Source organism: Garra rufa, chromosome 7 (assembly GCF_049309525.1).
Source record: "Garra rufa chromosome 7, GarRuf1.0, whole genome shotgun sequence".
Taxonomy (NCBI): domain Eukaryota; kingdom Metazoa; phylum Chordata; class Actinopteri; order Cypriniformes; family Cyprinidae; genus Garra; species Garra rufa.
Window position 1 is genome coordinate 44,342,379 of NC_133367.1, and position 10,514 is coordinate 44,352,892.

Genomic DNA, 10,514 nt, shown 5'->3' on the forward strand with positions numbered 1-10,514 from the left:
AATGTGAAATGTTGTATTTATTAAAAAATAACAAATACATAATTACATAAAAAAAACATTCTAGTGGACTTTTTTTCATTAAAATTGTATAAATATTGCATAGTATCATTAAAAACTCCTCAAAATTCTAAATATTAATCAAAACATGATTGAACGAAAATGTATTTCAGTGATTTTCCTGAAGAAAAAAAAAAAGTTACTTTTTAAGGCTTCGGTCACTTTTGACTGCGAAGGAGCCAAGTGTGACTCCTTTGTAAAACAATATTTGTAAAAAAAAATAACAAACAATTCTAAGTAAAATATACTCTATAATTCTACAAGCGTAAATTAAATACTAATATTGAATTGACTCATTTTTTTTTATTTGTTGCCTGAACTCAATTATTTAATCAACCACTGTGCTGAAAAAAAAATGTTTTCATCGATCAAGCAATTTTTATGTGAAATGCTGCATTTATTAAAAAAATAACAAATAAATAATTACATAAAAAATAGGGCCGGGACTCGATTAAAAAAAATAATCTAATTAATTAGAGGCTTTGTAATTAATTAATCAAAATTAATCGCATTTTAATCGCATATAAATATTTGACCTGAGAACAGTGAGGAGTAAGATTTTTTTCACATGGATTTTTAATTATACCATTGAATGACTGAATACATAAGCTTAAGCAACAAAATATTGTTTATTTTTGTTCAACCAAGTCCAACAGACCAGTGCAATATTGCCATTAAGTGTAGCAATAGGCTCGATGTCCTGCGGTGAGATGCAAATTCCTTGTTGCATAGCTTGCACACAACCATGCTCTTATCGACGCTTTCATCCATTTGTTTTTTATAACAAAATTTCCCATCCACAGGGCCAACCAAAGCGGTCTCATCAGCTTCTTTGCCCATGTTCACTGTGGTTTGTTTTTGTCTGAACGCTAGTTGGTGCTCCAGTATAATCGATCCGCCGAAACTTATCCAGTGAGAAACGTTCCGCAGTGCAAAAATAAGTGCGATTAAAATGCGTAAAAAAAAAAAATTAACGCGTTATTTTTGTGTAATTAATTAATCTAAATGAACGCGTTAAAGTCCCGGCCCTAATAAAAAAACATTCTAGTTGATATTTTTTTCATTAAAATTGTATAAATATTGCATAGTATCATAAAAAGGAAAAAAAAAAAAAAAAAGTTGCTTGTTAAGGCTTCGCTCACTTTTGCCAAGTGTGACTCCTAAACAAAGAGGCTCAGAGGGTTAAACAATCTTTGTAAAAACAACAAGCAATTCCAACTAAAATATACTCTATAATCCTACAAGCGTAAATTAAGTACTAATATTGAATTGACTCATTTTTTTTATTTGTTGCCTGAACTCAATTATTTAATCAACCACTGTGCTGAAAAAAACGTTTTCATCAATCAAGCAATTTTTATGTGAAATGTTGCATTTATTAAAAAAATAACAAATAAATAATTACATAAAAAAACATTCTAGTTGATTTTTTTCATTAAAATTGTATAAATATTGCATAGTATCATAAAAACAACAAAAAAAAGTTACTTTTTAAGGCTTCGCTCACTTTTGCCAAGTGTGACTCCTAAACAAAGAGGCTCAGAGGGTTAAACAATCTTTGTAAAAACAACAAACAGTTCCAAGTAAAATATACTCTATAATTCTACAAGCATAAATTAAGTACTAATATTGAATTGACTCATTTTTTTTAAGTTGTTGCCTGAACTCAGTTATTTAATGTAGAAACTACATTCGTTTTTTTTGTATTGTTTCCAGCAAATCGCTGACGTTTTAAACTAAAAATGCGTCAGTTTCAAAAAGGGTTTGTCGGTGACATCATTCTAGTCACAGATGTTTTCTTCACTTTAAGGAGAGGACAAAACAGGGCAGTAAACCCGGGCCAGCTTGTGGTGAGGCTGTTACCCACAATTCACAGAGGCGCCGGATGGTTCCCACTAGGTTCTGGTCGGCTTGGAAACGGCAACTTATTAATCTTGTGATGGAAGGCCAGCTGCAGCCGTGGCAGTTACCATATTTCACCATCAACCTGCTTCTGCAGAGCGGCTCGTTGGCGTTAGACTGGATTTCTTTGGCTTGTTCGCCTTGTATTTCAATATTCTGGAAATACGTCACTTGATAAAACCACACCGACTCAACGGGCCTCAACAAACTAGACCAACCCTGATTCGAGTGTGGTGTGTCATCCTTTCTTCAGTGTTCCCCCTCCCGTTCCCCTCTCTTTAAAACCGTGCTGATTAGGTTTACTAATTCAGAGAGACTGCTTAGTTTCCAACTTTAATGATATTCCCGCGGCATATCACCCGCGGTTGCCTGGAGACCGGATTTGAGCTCGGCCCCTCATTCGATTCCCACACATCAGAGCCCTGAAAAGCAATTTTTTCTCCTTGAGCTTTTGATGCAGGCTCCTCTGAAACCCTTCCCCCTGCTGTGTCAGTATGGGTGGGCAGAACGCGGGCAGAATGGGCCGGGAGGTGAAGGGGAGGCCTGTGGGTTGCTGGTCACACATCAAGGCCTGAAAACAAAGGCCCCGGGAACCTTCCTTACAAACACAAATTCGGCGTTCTGAAAGTAAATGTGCGAGCCTCCGCTCCTTAAGGGTGCAGACATTGATGCAGGAAAAGGCCCTGCTCCAAACGCCGCTTTAGCAGCAACAGGTAGTATAGAGAGATGGAATTTAACTTTGTTCAAGTTGGGGACTTGATTTAAGTTTATGCATTTATTGATGGAAAGTGTTCGCTTCTAATGAAATTTCATCACTACGAACTGTTAACAATAATAGGAAGTGAAATGTGTTTACATATTTTGTTTTTAGACGAAAATGTTCGATTTGACAAGAAATTGCCTATTCCACACAATTTTAAGATGTGACCTTGATTTATGGTTTATGGTTTTTGTCAAGTTTTTGCTTTCCTCAAATGTATTCACTATTCACTTCAAATCTGAAGAACCTTTTTTCACACAAAGGACTTTTTGTGAAACAGAAAGGTTCTTCAAATGGGTTCTTTATGGAACCATTCACTGTAATTTTTTCTTATTTCAAAAAGTAGTTTCAATTTAAAGTAATTAGGTACCTCGCTGACTTAAAATGTTTAGTTTAGTCAACTTTAAATTTTAAGTTACTTAATGTTAATTTAAGCGACAACTGGAATATTTTAGTTGAGTAAACTTAAAATTTTAAGTCAGTGTGGTAAGTGCCTTTATTTTTAATATGCATGCTAATAAGAAATTAGTTGAGAAACTACACAATGAAGTGTTACTGAAATGTCATCATTAACAGAAATGTGTTTTTAGATAAAAATGCTTGATTTGAACACTGTGCTTCAAGAAACTGCATTTTGCACACAATTTAGGGAATTTTAAGATGCGGCCTTGATGTATGCTTAAAGTTTTTGCTTTCATCAAGTGTATTCACTATGAGGTAATTACATTAAACTTGTTAAACTAAACTTGTAGACTTTTTGCATGTTTTTAGATGTGAATGCTTGGTTTGAAATTTTTAATACTCCAAAATAAATACATAAATTACCTCTTTCAGAGACAGGTTCCTTTTAGACCTCCATAATGCTGTTAATCAATCAAAGTTTTGAGAACTTTCTAAGATGTGGCCTTCACCCTTGAAAATAAAGGTGCTTCTTCAAGCAATGCCATAGACGAACCATTTTTGGTTCCACAAAGAACCATTCAGTCAAAGGTTCTTTGAAGAACCATCTCTTTCTTACCATTTTAAAATATGAAGAATCTTCTTTCACACAAAGAACCTTATGTGAAACAGAAAAGCTCTTCAGATGTTAAAGTTTCTTTATGCAACCATTCACTATAAAAAAATCACTGTAAAAAACTAATGTGTTACCTCGCTGACTTAAAATGTTTAGTTTAGTCAACTTCAAATTTTAAGTTACTTAATGTTAATTTTAAGTGACAACTGGAATATTTTAGTTGAGTAAACTTCAAATTTTAAGTCAGCATGGTAGCAAATTATTTTAAGTTGAAAAAAATTTACAACAATTTAGGGAAATTTAAGTTGCCTTGATGTGTGCTTAAAGTTTTTGCTTTCCTCAAATGTATTCACTATGACGTACTTATATCAAGTTTAGTTTACAAACTAAACTTGTACACCTTTTGCAATGTTTGGATGTGAATGCTTGGTTTGAAATTTTTAGTACTCAAAATAACTCCTTTTAGACCTCCATAATGCTTTTAATCAATCAAAGCATTAGGGACTTTTTACGAAGCACCGCAAAAAATGATTTTCTTCCTTAGTATTTATGTCTTGTTTTCTAGTATAAATGTCTTAAAATTCTTGAATCAAGATGCATTTACCTAACAAGGGAAATGGTTTAAGATATTATGTCTAGTTTTCTGAATAAATAATATAAATTTTGTTAATTTTAAAAATATTTGCCATCCGGGCAAGAAAAGTAATCTTGTTTAACTTTTACGATAAGATTATTTTTTTGTACCCCATTGCCAGATATTTTAGCTCGCTTTAAGCAAAAACTAACAACATTTTTATAATTTTTTTTTTTTTTTTTTTTTCAGAAAACAGGACAAAATATCTTAAGTCATTTTACTTGTCAAGTAAACGCATCCTGATTTAAGATTTTTAGATACTTACACTAGAGAGCAAGAAAAAAATATTAAGAAAATCATTGTTTGCAGCGAATGGCCTTGGTAAAGATTTACTTGGATTTACTGAACCAAAGTTTCCAAAGAAGGTTCTTCACTTCGAAGTGTTAAGAACAACAAGTTCAAAGCAAAATATATATTGCTTAAAAAACAGTCCTTTTAGTCTATAAAGTTTTGAGAACTTTCTAAGATGTGGACTTGGTAAAGATTTAGTTGCAGTTATATTGAAGCAAAGTGTTTCCTTTCAATAAAAAAAAAAAAAATCACTTTGACCAGTTTGAAAGTTGTGTTTCTACAACAAATTGCCTTTTAGAGAATTTTGTGTGATGTTGCCTTAATATATGGTACAATGCATTCCCAGTTGCACTTAAATGTATAATGTATAGTATGTGTACTTACAATGTAATTACTTGATAATATAAGGTAACTACATAGGTAAGTTCAGAGTTAGTACCTAGTTATTATCCAGTTCAGAGTTAGTATCTTAGTTAGAGGTAGTACTTAGTTATTATCCAGTGTAATAAGTACATATGGTACAGGACTGTAAATAAAATGCTACTGTATTCATCATAATGTAATAATAACAGAAAAATGTTAAACCTTTCAACTTTTTTTGAATGTTTTTCGATTCTAAAAATATTGTCTTAAAACATTTTTAGTCATTTTACTCTTTAAAGTTTTGGAAACTTCCTAAGAAGTGACCTTGGTAGAGATTCCGCTACTGTTTCATAGAAGCGAAGTTTTGCTTCCAATAAAACTTCTTGACTTCATCATTTTCAACAAAAAGCGAAACGCTCGGAAATTAACACTTGATCTGACATTTCTGCTACCACAGAAGAACAGCTCCTTTTACTCAATCCCATTTTGTCCTTGTCCGTGAATGGAGCGTAAATTGTTGAGGATGTCCCTGCCACTCATACGAGAGCGTGGAAGTTTCATGTTGCGCGCAGAAAGAAAGGCGGCGTTTGTGCGCCTCTTATCGAGTCCCTCTCGTCATGTAGGCCACAAAAGTGATAAGAGCAGCCCCACCACAACAAGGAGGAGACTGTTTCTGCACGTTTCCAGCCACAAAATAAAGTCCTCCTTCCTGGAGCATTCATGTTTGCCATTTTACTGCTTTTGTGTGTCATGATCGCTTACATGAACACACAGAGATAACTGACGGCACTTGCAGAAAGCGCTTGGCCCTGCTGTGATAACCAAGAATTAAACACTGGAGTTTTTAGTTGCATGCTTGTAAAATCTTGAGTGGAAGTGTGTTGTTGTTTTTTTCAGTGACAAACAAGATAATTGTTATGAGTTTTACCATTGTTCTTTTCGAATTGCCAAATTGTCAAAAGAAAAAGTTTGGGATATTATTTGAGTTTTGAGTCGAAAAGTGAACGAAAGTATTGTAACCAATTTTGATAGTGAGGAATCGTTCTTGTGAGCACTTCAGATCCTCAGTGCTTGTAGTGTTGATGCTACATATCCTTCAGCGATTGAACCCCCAACACTGGAGGACCCAACCCCTCCCGGGCCTGGCTAAGAACCACCTCTAGATGCCTATAGGCTGATGTCAGACTCTCAAATGAGGTCATAGATTAGCCCGGTTGCCAAGCACTGGCCACTCCAACTGCTTTCCACTCCAGTGCTCTGAAACACTCTGAAAAGTGCCATTGGAAATTAATTAAACCCTGTTTTTGCTACTAAGACTTGTTTCCTTGGACTACATTTTCAAGACCAGTTCCCACTCTAAAATGATGAGAACTTTCTTTATTATTCATTGTTTTTAATTGGTTTTATTCAAGATTGTTGTCAAATAATAAAAAAACAGAAATACAAATATGTGCCAGTTTCATTGGTTTCATTAGAATTGGTTCATTATGCATTCAACAAGTGTATTGTGAAGCCGTACTCTCAACCATATAAGATTCTTATAAGTTTTTACATGTTTATGTACACATGCAATTTCAATTTAGAATGATAGATTACTAGACTAACAAATAAGACACCATAGATACAATTTAAAAACAGAATATAAAATATAGTGTACTTTTCTACATTTGGCAGATGGTTTTTAAGTGACTTGCATTGCATTTAAGGATCTCATTTACATTTGATCAGTTCTTGCTTTCTTTTTTCAAAATTGAACCCATGACCTAATGCCATGCTCTATTACATCATACTACTTTTGGTTTTGGGCTTTTTAGTTTTTCATAAAGTGTTTTTTTTTTTCAGATTAGTGGAAAGAAAATATCCAAAAGACACTGTTTATAGCACTTTTATAACTCTTTTATATCACTTTATCTAATTGTGTCAATAGATTTAAATTAAACTACATATTTTTAAAGGCCGTTTTCTCAAAATAAGTTTTTTCTCTCACACTAAGCCATAAATCTTCACTTCAGTAGCACTTACACACACCAAACTTGACATTTTTATTCCTGTCTATATCCTGAAGGTTTTTACAGAAGGATGTGTTCATATATAATTTACTTGGTTTTATGCAACCTTTTATTCCTCCCAAATTTGTAAAAAGTTGTGTTTTCTGTCTGTTCTAAGTTTTTTCTAAATTATGGAGTGACAAATGAAATACCCAAAATCCCTCCTGCAAAAACTTTTGACTCTAATATGTCAAAAAATAAATAAAAACAAAATTATAAATAAGAATTTTGAAAAACTGACTTCATCCAGTGTTTAGATTTTTGTAATAGAAATCTATGCAAATTAGCGCATATTTCAAATAAATAATGCCTCATTTGCATCTAACTTTTTTGTATTAATTTTTCTAAAATGTTAGGTTTAAATATGCAAACGAGGCTTTATTTAATAGAATATGCACAGAATTGCACAAATTTCTAGTACAAAAATCTAAACACTGGATGAAGTCAGTTTCAAAATTCTTGTTTAATTTGTTTGACATATTCGAGTCAAATGTTTTTACAGAAGGAATTTTGGGTATCTCATTTTGTCACTCCATAGTTTAGAAAAAAACTTAGAATAGGCAGAAAACACTACTTCTGAAAAAAATTTGGGGGTCATAAAATGTTGTATATAAAATCAAATGAATTATATATGAACAAATCCCTCTGTAAAAACCTTCATGATATAGACAGGAATAAAAATGTAAAGTGTGGTGTGTGTAAGTGCTGCTTAAGTGGAGATTTATGGCTCAGTGTAGAAGAAAAAACTCATTTTGAGAAAACAGCCTTTACAAATTTGTATTGCAATTGAAATCTATTGACACAAATAGACAAAGTGCTAAAAAAGAAACACTTAACAGTGTCTTTTGGATGTTTTCTTTCCACTACTTTATGAAAAACCAAAAAGGCCAAAATCAACTTGACAGGTGCATGAAAATACTGTGTTTTTGGATAGGGTATAAAAACACCCTGCAATTGCACTTGTAGTATAGTAAACTGGTGAACTTAAAGTCTGCTACACTGGAACAACTAATTTTGTACTTAATGAACTTTAATTGTGCAGAGCAGAATCCATCTAAATATATAGTGAAATATATTTGATTGCACTAAAGTGGAACTATTGCAATATACTTCTGGTATTTCTTAAATATCTTGCATTTAGAGACATTATTCAAATATCATATAATCCTCATCAACAGTGACATTAAAACACATTTTAGTCTTAATATTAGGAGATGTGCATTATGCACAAGTAGTATTACAAATAAAGTTGAATTATAAGTTTTATATCAGTAAATATATCAGTAAAGCGATATGTCAGTAAACACTGCAAAAAAACACTTTTCTTACTTAGATTTTGTCTTGTTTTCAGCCAAAATATCAAAGAATCCCTAAATCAAGTAAAAACTAGTAAAAAAAAAAAAAAAAAAAAAGTCAAAATTAAGTGCGTCTTTGCTTAGAACAAGCAAAATAATCTAATGGGGTAAGCAATTTTTTTTTTTTTTTCAAACAAAAATTATTAAAAGATTATTTTTCTTACCCCATTGGCAGATTATTTTACTTGTTTCAAGCAAAAAAAAAAAAAACTTAATTTTGACTTTTTTTTCTGAAAACAAGACAATAATTTGTACTCATCTAGAAAATCCTTCTTGATTTAAGAATTTTTTAGATATTTTGGCTGGAAACAAGGCAACAATCTAATTAAGAAAAGCATTTGTTTGTGAATATGTTAATAGATTTTAACTACTTGAAATAAATGTATTTTAAATATATTGATTTTTTACTAGGGTAGTCTTGCAGTAACTCATTGTAAAATTGTAAAACTTTAAATGTATGTGAAGTAAAATTGTACTAAAGTTTTACACCAAATATGATATGTTTTTTTAAATTTCTTTAAAGAAACATTATTTACTGAGACCACAAGCCACTATGCATCCTAGTCCTAAACTTATATTTATTATACTTCTATAGTTTATCATCCATGAGATAAAATCATATTTGAAATTACCCCTTTTAAAAGTTCTTGCTTTCCCTGGGAATTGAACCCATAACCTAACAATATGCCCTACTGATTAACATAAAAGTTCTACTGTTCAATAAGATCTGTTCAATTAAAGAAACATTGGTAAGTATTCACTATTAAATAGTTGCTTATTAGCATGCATATTACTAGTACATTGGCTTTACTTTACTTAGTATTAATAAACAGCAAGTTGGGGGTTTTGAGTATTGAAGGACAACTCTTAATAGTTAAATGTGTTCCCTAATCTAAAGTGTTACAAAATCAAGAAAATGTCAAGATCTTCTATTTCTACCAAAAAAAAAAAAAAAAAATGCAGTCCAGCCCCTTCCACGTTGAGAAGTTTAGTGATGGTATCTGGTCATTGGTACACAGTCGCATTGAAAGTGCAGCATGGGCACTCTGCCATTGTTTCCCTTGCGCTGAACATATTGCCGGGCCCAATTGTTCTCTTTATCTTTGTGTTGGGCTGAAAATAGACAGACACACTTGTGGGTTTTGTGGAGCATGCACTGTGATTTTCAATAGCCGTGTTTTCTTTTACTCTTTCTCTTGGTGCGAGTAGCGGAGTGAAAGCCCGAGTCTTGTGCTCTTACATGAAGACGTGGATTAGAAGAGATTGATTGATCGGTCGGATGGACTGTTTCCTCTCCATCACTCTTTTATCATTGGATAATGGATTGTGTAGATGTAATGTGATGCCCTTTGGCTTGATGAACAACCCGACACGTTTCTTCCAGAGTAAACCCATTAGGGTTTTTTTTGAGTTACATTGTGAAGACATTTGTGTAATCTAGAGCTGTCAAAGAAAGCGTGTTAATGCACGCTAGGCTAATTATGTTTAACAACATCACTTCTTAATGCCCTTGAAGCTTTTATTGCATGTGGTTCTTGTGATTTCTAAAAACCGATCGGAAGCCGATCACAAATATATTGCGTAACTTCAGAAGCTGAGCATGTTTAATAAGAAACAATTATGAAATTAATCATGGTTAAATGTTTTATCCACTGACAGCCCTACTAAGATCATGAACGAGATTTCAGTTCATTTCTCGTTACACTAAATTATTGTTCGCAGTTGCATAAAAGGAAGCCAAACAAGCTGGAAACTTTTAAAATATTTAGCCTATTTTTCAACTACTAGCCTTTCTGAGGTCTATCAGCATCTCTTGCCTCTCTTGTTCAAGCTCTGGACTTTTCACAAGTTTGATTAATCAAGATAATTAATTTCTGCAGCAAATTACAGCATTCACTCCCAGCTTTTACTCTGAGTGAGCGCTGTTTTGACAGTCATTCACGTTGCTTGTCTTCAAGCATGATTCGCCGCTGTTTAATGACAAAGATATCATGTGGCGCATCTTCAAACATGACACTGACATGTGGTATTTAGTCAGTCATTTTGTAACAAGTAAAATTGCACTTTTATGACATTCAAGTGTTTCCTA